At 43.0% G+C, this 16,842-nt stretch overlaps 1 protein-coding gene across 5 annotated transcripts in view; it reads right to left on the reverse strand.

Annotated features, from left to right (window-relative positions):
* The window catches only part of osbpl6 (oxysterol binding protein-like 6), a 170,778-nt gene that overhangs the window by 144,974 nt on the left and 8,962 nt on the right, over positions 1–16,842 (reverse strand). The gene's annotated exons all lie outside the window — the stretch shown is intronic.

Below are 16,842 nucleotides of genomic sequence, written 5' to 3' on the forward strand. Positions count from 1 at the left end.
ATATGTCAGGTACAGACAGGATAGATCGAGTGAATCCTTAGAAGAGTATAAAGGAAGTAGGAGTGTACTTAAGAGGGAAATCAGGAGGGCAAAAAGGGGACATGAGATAGTTTTGGCAAACAGAATTAAGGAGAATCCAAAAGGGTTTTTATAAATACGTTAAAGACAAAAGGGTAACTCGGGAGAGAATAGGGCCCCTCAAAAGATCAGCAAGGCGGCCTTTGTGTGGAGCCGCAGAAAATGGGGGAGATACTAAACGAGTATTTTGCATCAGTATTTTATTGTGGAAAAGGATATGGAAGATATAGAAAGTAGGGAAATAGATGGTGATACCTTGCAAAGTGTCCAGATTAAAGAGGAGGAAGTGCTGGATGTCTTGAAACGCATAGAGGTGGATAAATCCACAGGACCTGATCAGGTGTACCTTAGAACACTGTGGAAAGCTGGAGAAGTGATTGCTGGGCCTCTTGCTGAGACATTTGTATCATCGATAATCACAGGTGAGGTGCCGGAAGACTGGAGATTGACCAACGTGGTGCCACTATTTAAGAAGGGTGGTAAGGACAAACCAGCGAACCACAGACCAGTGACCCTGACCTTGGTGGTAGGCAAGTTGTTGGAGGGAATCCGGAGGGACAGGATGTACTTGGAAAGGCAAGGACTGATTAGGGATAGTCAACATGGCTTTGTATGTGGGAAATAATGTCTCACAAACTTGATTGAGTTTTTTGAAGAAGTAACAAAGAGGATTGATGAGGCCAGAGCGGTAGATGTTATCGAGCTGGACTTCAGTAAGGTCCTTGACAAGGTTCCCCATAGGAGACTGGTTAGCAAGGTTAGATCTCACTGAATACAGGGAGAACTAGCCATTTGGATACAGAACTGGCTCAAAGGTAGAAGACAGAGGGTGGTGGTGGAGGGTTGTTTGTCAGACTGGAGGCCTGTGACCAGTGGAATGCCACAAGGATCGGTGCTGCGTCAACTACCTTTTGTCATTTACACAACTGATTTCGATGTGAGCATAAGAGGTACAGTTAGTAAATTTACAGATGACACCAAAATTGGAGGTGTAGTGGAAGGTTACCTCAGATTACAACAGGATCTGGACCAGATGGGCTAATGGGCTGAGAAGTGGCAGATGGAGTTTAATTCAGATAAATGCGAGGTGCTGCATTTTGGGAAAGCAAATCATAGCAGGACTTATACACTTAATGGCAAGGTCCTAGGGAGCGTTCCTGAACAAAGAGACCTTGGAGTGCAGGTTCATAACTCTTTGAAAGTGGGGTTGCAGGTAGATAGGATAGTCAAGAAGGCATTTGGTATGCTTTCTTTTATTGGTCAGAGTATTGAGTACAGGAGTTGGGAGGTCATGTTGCGGCTGTACAGGACACTGGTTAGGCCACTGTTGGAATATTGCGTGCAAATCTGGTCTCCTTCCTATCGGAAAGATGTTGTGAAACTTGAAAGGGTTCAGAAAAGATTTACAAGGATTGTTGCAGGGTTGGAGGATTTGAGCTATAGGAAGAGGCTGAACAGGCTGGGGCTGTTTTCCCTGGAGCGTCGGAGGCTGAGGGGTGACCTTATAGAGGTTTACAAAATCATGAGGAGCATGATAGGATAAATAGACAAAGTCTTTTCCCTGGGATCGGGGAGTCCAGAGCTGGAGGGCATAGGTTTAGGGCGAGAGGGGAAAGATATATAAAAAAAGAGACCTAAGGGGTAATGTTTTCACACAGCGGGTGGTACGTATATCGAATGAGCTGTGAGGAAGTGGTGGAGGCTGATACAATTGCAACATTTAAGAGGCATCTGGATGGGTATATGAATAGGAAGGGTTTGGAGGGATATGGGCCAAGTGCTGGCAGGTGGGACTAGATTGGGTTGGGATATCTGGTCGGCATGGATGGGTTGGACCGAAGGATCTGTTTCCATGCTGTACATCTCGACGACTCTGTATGAGGTGAATATGCAAACTCTGCACATACAGTTGCCCAAGGCTGGAATCAAACCTGGGTCCCTGGCACTGTATGGAAGCAGTGCTAACCACTGTGGCCATCCTTTCCCACAGTATCTTCATAAATCTCATCTGTTATATCCTTTCCAAGAGCAATAAATACCATTCAGCCTGAGAATTTGTTCTTAAACCTTTTCAGATTTATAATAAAGTTATTGGATTACTGCTATTTGGGAAGAATAACTTAGTCTATATTAAGGAAAACATTTATGAGTGACAGTGATCATACAAACATCTGAATTAGGAGAAAGAATAGGAAAAAGAATACAATCATTCTTCAAATCCAGCCCAATTCATATTTGAATTTTTTGGCCTGTTAACTGACTGTCCTTTTCCTATTACACTACACTTAACTTTTAACTCTTCAGCTATTTCAGTCCAGGACTCCCTTTATCCCTCTGACCATGTTAACAATACTCTATACTTTATTAAATTCACAGCAAAAGACCCTTTTTCTTCATTGTCCCTGCACAATTCTTACACAGCATTTTCCCTGCATTATTTTTCTGGATTTGTTTGTCAGTCGATTTGGATTATATTCATCTGCTTGATGACAATAAGAATGCACTTATCTTCAATGTTCAGCATTTTGTCTTTTTATGCTTAAATCCTCTCTGAATTGTCTTCCAATTCTGACAAGACTTCCTTCACCTTTCCCCTAAGTTCTGCAAAGTTAATGGCTTAAAATATCTGGCTGGCCTTCAAAAGTTCTGATCCTGGATCAGACTGAATTTGATCATCCTGTGAATGATAACCGAATATGCTATGGCGCTTGTAACTTGTATATTATCTGAGTCACTTAATGCACTAATCAAGGTCTTGTATCTCCAGTGGCTTTCCTCAAGCAATAAAGCAACTATGCATTACATTTACAAATCATGACTCTGAGCCATGCTTGTGTACTAAAGCTATATTCAGCTGATTCGGAATTTGATATCACTGTTATATGGCCTTATGTCTTCATAAACCAGCCTGTCTTACTCCATATCTGCCTGAAGCACAGTGAAACTTCTGACAAGATCCTACATGAGATTGGTCAGAAAATCAAATTTCATGGGACTAGCAAGGAACTCTAGTTTGGATCCAAAGTTTACCCATTATACGAAAGCATAAATCAGCTGGTGTTTTGTCTTCTCTATTCTTTCATGAGTTGTGCTATTCACAGGCAAAGCAACAGTTATTGCTCAGCCTAACTTCCCTTGAATAAAGTGGCTTGCTAGGTCATTTGAGGACTGTTAAGAGTCAACTCCATTAATGTGGGTCTGCAGTACATGTAGGCCAGATGAGACATGGATGCAGATTTCTTTGCCTAAAAAGACATGGATGAATTAATGGATTTTTACAACAATGATTATAAATAGAACATAGAACAGTATAGCACAGGAACAGGCCCTGTGGTCCACAATGCTGTGCCAAATAAGACATCAAATTAAACAAATCCCTTAGTCCATACTCCTCCATTCCTTGTGTGTTCATGTGTTTATCTAGAAGTCCTTAAATGCCCTTATCATATCTGCCTCTACCACCATCCCTGGCAGTGCATTCCAGACTCCCACCACTTTCTGCTTTAAAAAACCTGTCCCTCACATCTCATTTGAAATTTCCCCCTCTCACCTTAAATGAATGTCCCCTAGTATTAGACATTTCAACTCAGAAAAAGATTCTGACCGTCAACCCTATCTATGCGTCTCATAATTTTATAACTTCTATCAAGTCTCCCCTCAGGCTCCGCCGCTCAAGAGAAAACCTGAGTTTTTCTATCCTCTCCTTATAGCCCATACCCTCTAATCCAATTACATAAATTGATTCATAGTTACCATCACCACTGAGACTAGCTTTCAATTCCAAATGTATTGATTGAATTTAAATTCAATGAGTTGCTGTGGTATGATTTGAACCTGTTGTCATAAAAACATTGGCCAAGGCTTCTGGATTACTGGACCAGTGACATCACCTGCCTCCCCTTAAACTTCCCTCTTACTATCACTGTCCCTTTGCAATCCCATCTATTTCTACTTTGCATTATTCACCTTTAGTCATTCACTTCCACATTGTATTATGACTGAGTGAGGCAATACCCAGTTGATGTTAATACCAAACAAGTCAGATTCCTGCCAGATACCTGGCTAGATTGAGAACAAAAATAATGAAAAAAAGCTATCAAAGTGATCCTTTACTAAAACATGTGATGTTACAGTCTTTGTTCTAACCATAATAAAACAACGGAAAAGTTTGTTAACAACAAATGAAAATCTAAATTTACTTTCTTGAGTGCATTAACATTGAAGTAGTGACAGAAAACCGAGACAAAGAATTTTAAAAATTGGAGGTTAGTGGCAGCTCAAAGTACAACGGGACCTTAACCAGATGGACTGAGGAGTTTAATTTAGATAAATGGGAGGTGCCACATTTTGATAGGGCAAATCAGGCTGGAGTTATACACTGGGGAACCTTGGAGTGCAGGTTTATAGTTCCTTCAAAATGGAGTTGCAGATAGACAGGACAGTGAAGGCGGCGTTTGGTACACTTGCCTTTATTGGTCAGTGCATAGAGTATAGGAGTTGGGAGGTCATCTTGTGGCTGTACAGGACATTGGTTAGGCCACTTTTGGAATACTGCATTCAATTCTGGTCTCCCTCTGGCCATGGGAAAGATGTTGTGAAACTTAAAAGGGCTCAGAAAAGATTTACAAGGATTTTGCCATGGTTCAAGGGTTTAAGCTTATAGGGAAAGGCTGAATAGGCCAGCTCAATTTTCTCTGGAGCATCAGAGGTTGAGGGATGACTTTATAGAGGTTTATAAAATCTCAATGGACATGGATAGGGTGAATAGTCAAGGTCTTTTCTCCAGAGTAGAGGATTTTTTTTCTTAAATATTTTTATTGAAAACCTTTTAAAATCTTTTATAAAACAGTTATATACAAAAGAAACCACCATCAAAACAGAAAAAAAGGCAGTACAACAAAGCCATAACAGTACTATTGTTAATAAACTACCTACTATTCTACCAGAACAAACATATCTACTCAACTTAAACTAAATTCAAATAACTTAAATTAAATAATATTTCACTCCTCACACCTCCCCTGAGGCTCCCATCCCTAGGATCACCATCTACAGTACCCGCATTCTTTCCCCCCCCTCCCCTGTCTCCTCCTCCTGAGGCCCCACAGCCACCCGTACTGATTCCCACGGCTATAGCATGGATCTAATTAATGTCGCTGATAGGTTTGCATCACTATAATTTAAAAAGGGCCGCCACGTCTTGTGGTGCACCATATTTGTGAGGTAGTCTTGGGGGAGATGCTTCATCACCAGCCTATGCCACCCCATATGACCTGGAGGGTTTTCTGACGTCCAATTCACTAGAATGCTCTTCCTCGTACCATGGGTAAGAATGTTACACAATCTCTTCCCATGTTCCCCCAGAGAGGGCAAATTTGGCAACCCCAGAAGAAGAAATACCGGATCCACATTAATTTCAATTTCCAGTATGTCCTTTAGCTCCCTTACTATAGCACTCCAGTATCTCTGGATCTTACAACATGACCAGTAGCAGTGTGTAAGAGTACCTATACAAATTTTACATTTGGACACCCTGATGATACTCCTCTCTTGAACTTAGCTAGCCTCTCTGATGCTATATGAGCCCTGTGTAAGATCTTCAATTGCATGGCCTGCACTCTATTATATACTGGAATTTTCCTTACATTCCTCCAGATGTCTTCCCATACCTCCGATGAAATATCCTCTCCTAACTCTCAATTCCACCTCCTACAGAGTCCTTCCATGTCCCCCAGGGCGTGACCTTCCTGTAAATTATATAAAGTACTGAGTGAAAGAGCACCCATATACCGGAGTATCCTTTTCTCCAGGTCAGCTTTGTAATATTGGACCAGGAACAGGGTCTTCCTCTGTATATAGTCCCTTATCTGGAAGTATCGGAAAAGGACACTGTTAGACAATCCATATTTCTGACTTAACTGACTAAATGACATCAGGACCTCCCCGTCGAATAAGTCTCCCAGACAGAAGATTCTGTTATTCTTTCATGACTTAAAGCTGGAGTCCATTGCCCCAGGTTTAAATCCTTGGGCTCCCACCAACGGGGTAAATGGAGAAGTCTTAAACCAATTACCCTAGTCTTGCCTCATTATCCTCCAGGTTCTCACCATATTTAAAATAATTGGAGTCTTACAATGTTGGGTCACGGATTTCATCTTGTCCGTGAATAATAAATTAATCAAAGGACATCTCGACTGCGAGGCCTCAATATCAAGCCAAATCGACTCCAAATTTCCCTGTTCCCAGTCACCAACATATGTTTACAGAGCACTCATTTGGTATTTCTTCAAATCCAGAAGATCCATCCCTCCCTCAGCCCGCGAGAGCTGCAATTTAGTGGATTTAATTAGAGGATGCCTGTGGCACCGAATAAAGGACCCTAGCCAACCACTGAGCCTCCATAACACTTACCTAGGTAGCAACAACAGGAGTATTCTCATGGGGTACAGCAGTCAAGGAAGAACATTCATCTTCATCGGGGTATTTGGCCCAACCATAATAATGGTAATCCCTCCCACCGCTGCAAATCTTGTTTTATCCTCTCTAGTAGTTGTACATAGTTAGCTTTATACAGCTGGTGGAAGGAAGGGGTAATAAAAATTATCAAATACAAAAAAAAAACTTTTGGTGACCATCTAAACAGGAATTGCACTCCATCCTTCAGGTTAGGCATCTCCACTAATCCCCCTACTGGCATGGCTTCCAATTTTGTAAAATTGGTCCCGTAACCTGAGAAACCACCATATGAATTAATTGTTTGGATCAGTCAAGAAACAGACTTCTCTGGATTGGCCAAAAATAAAAAGGAAATCATCAGCATATATGGCGATCTTATGCTCCCCCATTCCCACCTTTGGCGCTACTATTTCAGGATCCCTCCTGATAGCTTCGGCTAACGGTTCAATCGCCAAAGTAAATAATATTGGAAGAGGTAGTTAACAAGGGTGTCCTTTATCACCGCTGTTAAGGCTATTTGAATTAATACCATTTGTAATGACTGCTGCCTTAGGGTCATTATACAATACAGCCACCCATCTGGCAAAGGATCCCCCCCAGATCTAAAGTGCTCTAGGACAAATATATTATGGCCATTCTATCTGATCAAATGCCTTTTCTGCTTCTAGGGATTCCACCAAACCCAGAATCAATCTTTGCCAGCATACCTGCACTGTGTTCAGTACCCTCCTAATATTGTTTGAGGTTTTGTTAAGGGCCGTAGCTCCTGTCTGGTCTTCTTTTATAAAATGGGGCAGGACCTTCTCCAACTTCAGAGCCAACATCTTGGATAAAATTTTGAAATCTACATTCAACAGTGAAATTGGTCTACGTGAAGTACATTCTTCGGGGTCCTTCGCTTTCTTTAAAATGAGGGCGATATTAGCCTCCCTAAGAGAAGACGGCAGACAATTCTGTGCATAAGAATAGTTGTATAGAATAGAAGTGGCTCCACTAACACGTTTATGAATTCCTTATAGAATTCATTTGGGAATCCATTTGGCCATGGTGCTTTGCCACCCTGGAGATGCCTTATTGCTTCCTGCAATGTTAAAGGCACATTCAAAAGGGAAGCTTGCTCCGTACTTATATTGGGAAGGCCCAGATTTTCAGAAGAGGACTGCATTCCCATTGTACCGTGTTCAACCCCCCCCACCAATCGATACCGCAGTGCGAAGTATTCCCTAAATCTAACATTGGTCTTTTTCAACTCGCGGGTAATCGTACCAACCTTCACCCTAACAAATGTAATAGATTGGGAAGCTTTTTTCCTCCTAGTCAAATAAGCCGGAGATCTACCAGATTTATCTCCAAATTCAAACAAACAGTCTTTGGCAAAGAATACCTCTTTTTTAGCCATTTGTGTGTGCAGAGTCAAGAGCAGCCCAAAAAGCCATGACCCGTTGCAACTTAACCAATGACGGCCTATTATAATATGTTTTCTCAGCTACCTTCAGCCAGGCCTCCAGCATTCATTGCTGCTCCTCCCTCTGCCTCTTTCTAGTCGAATATGAAATGATCAGACCTCGTAAACATGTCTTAGTGGCCTCCCAAAGCACTGCCGGATTACTAGCCATACCTGAATTGATATCCCAAAAGGCTGTTATAATATATTCAACAAATTTGCTATCCCCTAACAAAAATGGATCGGTGTGCCAGTGACATGCATTCATTCCACTACCCTTGATTTTTACATCTAAATACACTGGCGCATGATCCAAGACAGCTATATTCCCAACTTTGCATGCCAATGTTCTGTCCAGACCGTCAATTGGCATAAAAGACATGTCAATTTGCGTATGGCACTTGTGTGGGTTGGAATAGAACGTGAAGTCTCTTCCATTAGGGTGGAGGTACCTCCACACATCCACTAGTCCCAACTCATCGTATATGTATAAGCCGTCCCTGTTCACCCTTAATCTGCTCTGTTACCTGGTTATTCTTATCAGTATAACCACTCCTCTACTCTTAGAGCTGAAGGATGAGAAAAATACCCTGTCATAACCCCCCTGCTGCTGTTTCAGATGTTCCTTATCAGTTAGATGCGTCTCCTGCAGCAGGGCAATGTCCACCTTTCCTTCCTGAGGCTTGATAAGACCTTTTTTTAAAAAAAAGAAGGAGAATGGCTCCCTTTTGTATTCCAGTGGAGGTACCTCCACACATCCACTAGTCCCAACTCATCGTATATGTTCACCAACTGTTTAGACTGTGTGGGCGTACCTGCCAGGCCTTTTGGCACCCTGTCAATCTCTGGATCTATTAGGCGATTAAAATTCCCTCCTATAATTGTACGGCGAACCCCAGGATTCATTAATTTAGCAATTGCATCAATTAGAAATTTAAGAATGCGCGCCGGGGGACAATATACATTCAAAACACTGTACTCTTCTCTATATATTAGGCTTTAAGAATGATAAACCGTCCCTGTTCACCCTTAATCTGCTCTGTTACCTGGAAAAGGAGGTTCCTTCTTATCAGTATAACCACTCCTCTACTCTTAGAGCTGAAGGATGAGAAAAATACCCTGTCATAACCCCCCTGCTGCAGTTTCAGATGTTCCTTATCAGTTAGATGCGTCTCCTGCAGCAGGGCAATGTCCACCCTTTCCTTCCTGAGGCTTGATAAGACCTTTTTTTAAAAAAAAGAAGGAGAATGGCTCCCTTTTGTATTCCAGGTGCACCACCTGAACAAAAAATCACTAGCCACGATCATCCAGGGTAGCCCATGGTTTCCCAGGAGGGAGCTTATCTGAGGTGCGATGAGTTACAAAGATGTTAACTCTATGAGATCTAAAAGCTATTCCTATAAAACAACTACAACTAAAAAAAAATAAACACTACATTTAACTTAAGCAAACACCCAAATAATCCTCAATTCGTTCGAGATCTTTGCCCTTGCCCGTAGAAGGCATTCCTCCCAATCCTTACTACCATCTTAACTCCCTCCAGCTGAGGCCATGCCCTAGCCCCAGGCAATTCACAAATGAGGAAAACCTGTTATTTACATTCTGAGAATTAACAATGGATGCCCATCCCCCCTCCACTCATCGTAACCATAGATGTAGCCACCCCAAATACAAAATCAAAATGACAGTAGAAAAAAGTAGCCCTAGATAATACCCAACCAATATCTAAAATAATTCAAATTTTACAATAAAACTGTACATACAAAACCAATAACCACAAAACTAAAGGGGGACAGGGAAGCAGAAAGGGGGAGGTAACTAAAAAAAACCCCAAACCATTGTCTGCAACGATGCCCCTCCCAGCCCGACTCAGGTTTTCCAATTCAAAGACTTCACAAAGTCCTTCGCCTTTTCTGCAAGTTATACACCACCCCTCCATGGGTGAAACGCACACGGCCAGGTACCTCAAGGAGTATTGAGTGTTCAGGCCTCTTAATTCTTTCTTGACATCATCAAATGTCCTTCTCTTAATTAGGGCTCGAGAAAACATTATCTTTGAGCCTTTGTACATTAAAGCTTGTGAATTCCTTCCAGTCTTCTTGCTGTTTCAACTATTACCTGTTTTTCTCTATAAAGCAGAAGCCGCACTAGGACTGCATGGGGTGCGGGTCCGACACAGACCTGCACGTTGCGATCCGATGGGCCCACTCCACGCTTACCAGGCCCGACTCCAACTCCAACCCCAGGAACCCCGGGAGCCACCCCTGTAAGAAGCCGACGAGGTCCTTGCCTTCCTCATGTTCCGGGAGACCCACGATCTGTAGACTTTTCCTTTTATTTTTGTTTTCCAGGTCGTCGACTTGATCCTGAAGGACCCGAACCTGGTCTTCCAGCATTCTGATTCTTTCTTCCGAGACCTCCTCTATGGTCTCTGATGCCGCGGTCCTCTCCTCCAATCTTCGTTTCAGCAGCTGGATTTCTTGCTCATGCTTTTTTTTAGCATGGAAGATAGTGGCTCAACTGCTGCTTGAATCCACTCTTGAAGTTTGGCAAACTCAGTAAATGCTGCTGTCCTGCTGGATCCAAAGGGGCCGTCCCAGAAGTTTGAATGCTGGCTGCAGGCACCCCAGATGCAGTAGGGGAGCGCCCTGTCTGTTGTACTCCTTTAGGCCATTTTCCCTTAAGCCCCTTTCCTTTACTGGACTTCATCCTGGTCTTAAAGCTGTCTCAGACAATTTCAGCAGCTCCAAATAGCAAGTTTAAAATGAATACTTTTTTTGCTCCTTGAGGTGGTCGATAAGGGGGAGTAAAGGTCCACCTTGCCCGGGGGTATGGCACAGAGCCCAGCACAACAGACCACTCAGACTGCCGCCGTCTTGGATCTCGAGGATATAAATTTAAGGTGTGAGGGGAAAGATTCAAAACAGACCTATGGCGCAACAGGGTGGTGTATGTATGGAATGAGCTGCCAGAGGAAGTGGTGGAGGCTGGTACAATTACAACACTTAAAAGGCATTTGGATGGGTAAATGAATAGGAAGGGTTTAGAGGGATTTGGGCTAAATGCTGGTGAATGGGACTATATTAATTTAGGATAGGTGGGACAATTTAATTTGGGAACATGGTCGGCATGGATGAATTGGACCAAAGGGTCCGTTTCTGTGCTGCACATCTCTATGATTGTATGAAAATAAACAAGAAGGGGCAGCACGGTAGTTCAGCAGTTTACACTGCTGCTTCACAGCGCCAGGGACCCAAGTTCAATTCCAGCCTCAGGTGACTGTCTGCATGGAGTTTGCATATTCTCCCCGTATCTGCGTAGATTTCCTCCAGGTGCTCCAGTTTCCTCCCACGGTCCAAAGGTGTGCAGGTCAGGTGAATTAGCCATGATAAATTGCCCATAGTGTTCAGGGATGTACATGTTAGATGCATTAGTCAGGGGAATGTAGAGTAAAGAGTCTGGGTGGGATACTCTTTGGGGTGGTATGGACTTGTTGGGCAGAAGGGCCTGTTTCCACACTATAAGAATTCTAACAAAGCCCACTGTATTCTAGTGTAACACACAGTAAAAGATTTTTAAATACATAGTAGAGATAACCCAGGTACCCTTTACGGATTGAACAGTATCAACAGCATTGTAACGGAATTAATACACGCTGGCACAACTTACAATTTTTGCAATGCTAAGAACACCTAGTGCTGTACTTTTACCTGGGAGTGAATGAGAGTATGAGCGAATGAGCGAGATACCATCCTTATTTCATGCTCTACTGAACCATACAGGTTATTAGCAAGGAGATTATGCAAGAACTATATAAAACACTATTTTGATTGCAGCTACAGCACTGCAGATCGGTCTGGTCATTGCACTAAGAATCTAATTGCACTATGAAGTCTGAGGAAATAGAGTCATAAAGACGTACAGCACGGAAACAGACCCTTCGATCCAACCTGTCCATGCCAATCAGATATCGCAACCCAATCTACTCCAATCTGCCAGCACCCAGTCCATATCCCTCCAAACCCTTCCTATTCATATTGACGAAGACATTACCAGAAATGGAGAATTTTTGTCTGAGCGCATTTTTGTTGGAACAAACAAGGTTGAAGGGACTTTTAATTGAAGTGTATAAAATTAGAGCACATGTAAATAAAGATTAGGAAGGAATATTTCTGTTAGCAGAGTCCTCAATAACCAGGGACACAGATTTAAACACAATTGGTAGGAGGATTAGGCAAGTTCAAGATTAATACTTGTGGTTCGGAAATTGAAGTGGGAATTACCTAAAATATACAAATGCTATAAATTACAAGACGAGCATAGACCATAAACTAGTAAACCGGATTAGGCAGGACAACTCTTTTTTGGCTGGTACAGACCCAGTGAGCAAATGGCCTCTATACATTCCATAAATTATTTTTCATTCTCTGTTCTTTATTTTTCACGTAAGGTTTCTTCATGTGAAAAGAAGGGATATTCTAGATTTCTTTTTTAGATTAGATTCCCTACAGTGTGGAAACTGGCCCTTCGGCCCAACCAGTCCACAACTACCCTCCGAAAAGTAACCCACTCAGACCCATTTTCCCTATGACTAATGCACCTAGCACTGTGGGCAATTTAGCATGGCCAATTCACCTGGCCTGCACATCTTTGGACAGTGGGAGGAAACCAGAGCACCCGGGAGAAACCCACACAAACACTGGGAGAATGTGCAAACTTCACGCAGACAGTCGCCCGAGGATGAAATCGAACCTGGGACCCGGGTGCTGTGAGGCACCAGTGTTAACCACTGAGCCACCATGCCACTGGTAGCTCACTACTGTGCTTTTCAAACCCCACATTGACCTCTAGAATATCCCTGCTACGTGGGACTCTTTCCTGAATACTCTATATCCATGTATTTCAGTGGTAGTCTGGCACACTGACCTCTACACCGCTGAAGCCAGACGCCAACTCGAAGACACCTCCTCCTACTGCCCCCTCGACCATAACCCCACCTGCCATCATCAAACCATCATCTCCCAAACCATACACAACCTCATCACCTCAGATCATCTCCCACCCACAGCTTCCAAACTCCAAGTCCAGGAATCCCGCACTGCCCGGTTCTACCTCCTTCCCAAGATCCACAAGCTTGACCACCCTGGGCGACTCATTGTCTCAGCAGGCTCCTGCCCCACCGAACTCATTTCTACCTACCTCGACACTTTCCTATCCCACCAGTCCAGGAACTCTCCACATATGTTCGAGACATCACCCATGCCCTCCACCTCCTCCAATACTTCCGTTTCCCCAGCCCTCAACGCCTCATCTTCACCATGGATATCCAATCCCTCTAAACCTCCATCCGCCATGACCAGGGCCTCCAAGCCTTCAGTTTCTTCCTCTCCTGACATCCCCAAAAGTACCCTTCCACCGACACACACTCGTTTGGCTGAACTGTTCCTCACCCTTAACAACTTCTCCTTCGAATCCTCCCACTTCGTCCAGACCAAAGGGGCAGCCATGGGCACACGTATGGGCCCCAGCTATGCCTGTCTCTTTGTTGGCTATGTAGAACAGTCCATCTTCCGTAATGACACCGGCACCACTCCCCACCTCTTCCTCCGCTACAGTGATGACTGCATTGGCACCACCTCGTGCTCCCGTGAGGAGGTTGAGCAGCTCATCAACTTCACCAACACATTCTACCCTGAACTTAAATTTACCTGGACCATCTCTGACACCTCCCTCCCCTTCCTGGAGCTCTCCATCTCCATTAATGATGACCGTCTTGACACCGACATTTTTTTTACAAACCCACCGACTCCCACAGCTACCTGGATTACACCTCTTCCCACCCCATCTCCTGCAAAAATGCCATCTTCCACCTACGCCGTATGTACTCCCAGGAGGACCAGTTCCACCACAGAACACACCAGATGGCCTCCTTCTTTAGAGACCGCAATTTCCCTTCCCACGTGGTTAAAGATGCCCTCCAACGTATCTCGTCCACATCCCGCACCTCCGCCCTCAGACCCCACACCTCCAATCATAACAAGGACAGAACGCCCCTGGTGCTCACCTTCCACCCTACCGACCTTCGGATAAACCAAATCATCCGCCGACATTGCCGCCACCTCCAAACGGACCCCACCACCAGGGATATATTTCCCTCCCCACCCCTTTTCCCCTTCCGCAAAGACCATTCCCTCCGTGACTAACTGGTCAGGCCCTCCTACAACCACACTCCCGTCCTGGCACCTTCCCCTGCCACCGCAGAAATTGCAATACCTGCACCCATACCTCCCTCAAGGGCTCCTAAAGGAGCCTTCCATATCCAAAGTTTTACCTGCACATCCACCAATATCAATTATTGTATCTGTTGCTCCCGATACGGTCTCCTCTACATTGGAGAGACTGGATACTTCCTAACAGAGCGCTTTAGGGAACATCTCCGGGACACCTGCACCAATCAACCACACCGCCCTGTGGCCCAACATTTCAACTCCCCCTCCCACTCTGCCAAGGACATGCAGGTCCTAGGCCCTCATTTATCTCTCCACCCTTCAGGCACTCTGCCTGTATTCCTGATGAAGGGCTTTTGCCCAAAACGTTGATTTTACTGCTCCTCGGATGCTGCCTGAACTGCTGTGCTCTTTCAGCACCACATGAATACAGAATCTGGTTTCCAGCATCTGCAGTCATTGTTTTTACCTATTTCATATTCATACTTGGTCATATTCTAATATTCCTATACGTTATAGTTCTCTGCTGTCAGTCTCCTTATTTTGCCACTAGTTTTCATGCTCGTTCTGGACAACATATTTGCCTTCTGCTTTAAATGAAAAATCAAGAGCACTTTGGACTGCTATGCACCTAAATGACAAGTAATTTAGCAGATGACTAGCAATCCATGAATTCATGTTCTATACATACTGATCTCAGGAACCATAATGAATGCAGCTTCGGTTGGGTAATCTCTGTCTTGTCACCTAAGCTATTATTTCAAACCAAGCAGCCATGTACTATTTATTCTGCAGCGTTCACATTTGTTTACTTTTCAAAAATACAGGGAGTAAACAGTTGATCGAATACTAACTTGAAGTTTTCCTTTTTGAGGAACTTAATAAAACTGAAAGGACTAACTTTAAATAGTTCTTACAGTGATGACTACCCTCACTTGTACCTGCAGTTCATTAGTTTTAATATCTCACGTCTGGTTATAACCTCACAGTATGACAAGTTTCTGTTCAAATTCGATTGAATTAAGGCGCAGGGGGAGCTCCTAAGCATTTTTTAAAAAAATCAACCTGTCACACCATTTGCTTCAAGAGCACAGCAATGATGCTATGCAGGAGGCTATAACTTACTCACTCTTCATATCTTAAATACCATGAAAAATTTTATACACATGATGAATTTTACAAATTTAGAGGGAAATGGATGGGCCAGGAGGATAGGAGAGATGTAGATTTAAGAGGATAGGCCTTGGGTCATTTGTCTTGAAGAGAGCAAATGAAGGAAAGAGATGGATGGTTAGAATGTGCAGTTAAGTGACAATGTAGTGAATTGAAAATGAATGATTAAAGAGTTGAGTGAGTAATTCAAAAGCGGAAGGAATCAATGTGACAGTGAGCAATAGGAGCGAGGGGCATGGAGTTTCATAAAGATATGGGAGATAGGACCCCGGTGGAAGCCTGAATTATAAAAGGAGATATATCACCCACAGACATAATTTATTGACTAGATGATTAGCAGCTTTGACCTCAAGACTGTATAAGGATTGACAAAATTCACTAAAGAATGCAGCCTTCAGTGGCTCCTTTCCCAGCTATTCACCCACTCTCATACAGAAGTGAAGAAGAAAGAGAAAGAGGGTTGAGAAAAAAAAAGCAAAGTTCAAGACAGAAAAGCAAAGAAAAAAATAGGCAGAAGAAGAGAAATAGTGATTTGAAGACAACAGATGCATATGAGTAGTTCCATATTCTCTAACTCACTGTCATATCCTGGGAAATCATATCAATAATCAACTGCACTTGTATTAGTTTTTAATAAATCTAACATTGCAGCTTCTCTTCAAGTTGGAGATTTCAGTTCAATGTCTGCATGGAACCAGTACAGATTTAAATTAACAAGGCCTACAAAGAAAGCTTTTCTAAATATATTTTATGAAGTCTATGGCCCTTTAATTGATCTTGACAATTTCTTCACGAAAACTTAATTTATTATCTCCAAATTATTTAAACCAACTTGCATGATGAAGTGCACCAGTGTGAACTGCCAGTTAAGTATTTGCTTTGACAGTTGCTTATCTATCAATGCCAAATAGAAAAAGCATGGCAAGAACCAGTCATGTGGAATGTCTGTGATGATAAAATTTTGCATTTATTTATTATCAAGTAGTGCACTTATTCCAATTGCTTATAGGGCTATTTTCCATGGCCGTTTGAGTAGAAGATTGCCTTTTTTAAAAAATGTACTCTTTCATGGGATGTAGGAGTCACTTTCTTTTAAATAAGTTTTTTTTAACCCATTCCTAATTGCCCTTGAAATAAGTGGTTTGCTAGTTCACCTCATAAGGCAGTTTGGATTCACCACACTGCTGTGGATCTGGAGTCACATATAGGTCAGAATTGCAGATTTTCCTTCCATTGAGGACATTAGTAAACCAAACAGGTTTTGACGACAATTTATGATAGTTGCATGGTCACTATTACTAAAGGCGAGTATTATATTCCAGATTGATTTTGATTACTTTTAAATCCCACCACAGCTGCTGACAGAATTTAAACCTGTGTGGTGAGAACATTAATCTAGGCCTCTGGATTAATAGTCCTGTGACATTATCACTACATCACCATCTCCCCAGTATGAAAAGCACA

This window comes from Chiloscyllium plagiosum, chromosome 7 (genome assembly GCF_004010195.1).
Source record: "Chiloscyllium plagiosum isolate BGI_BamShark_2017 chromosome 7, ASM401019v2, whole genome shotgun sequence".
Taxonomy (NCBI): domain Eukaryota; kingdom Metazoa; phylum Chordata; class Chondrichthyes; order Orectolobiformes; family Hemiscylliidae; genus Chiloscyllium; species Chiloscyllium plagiosum.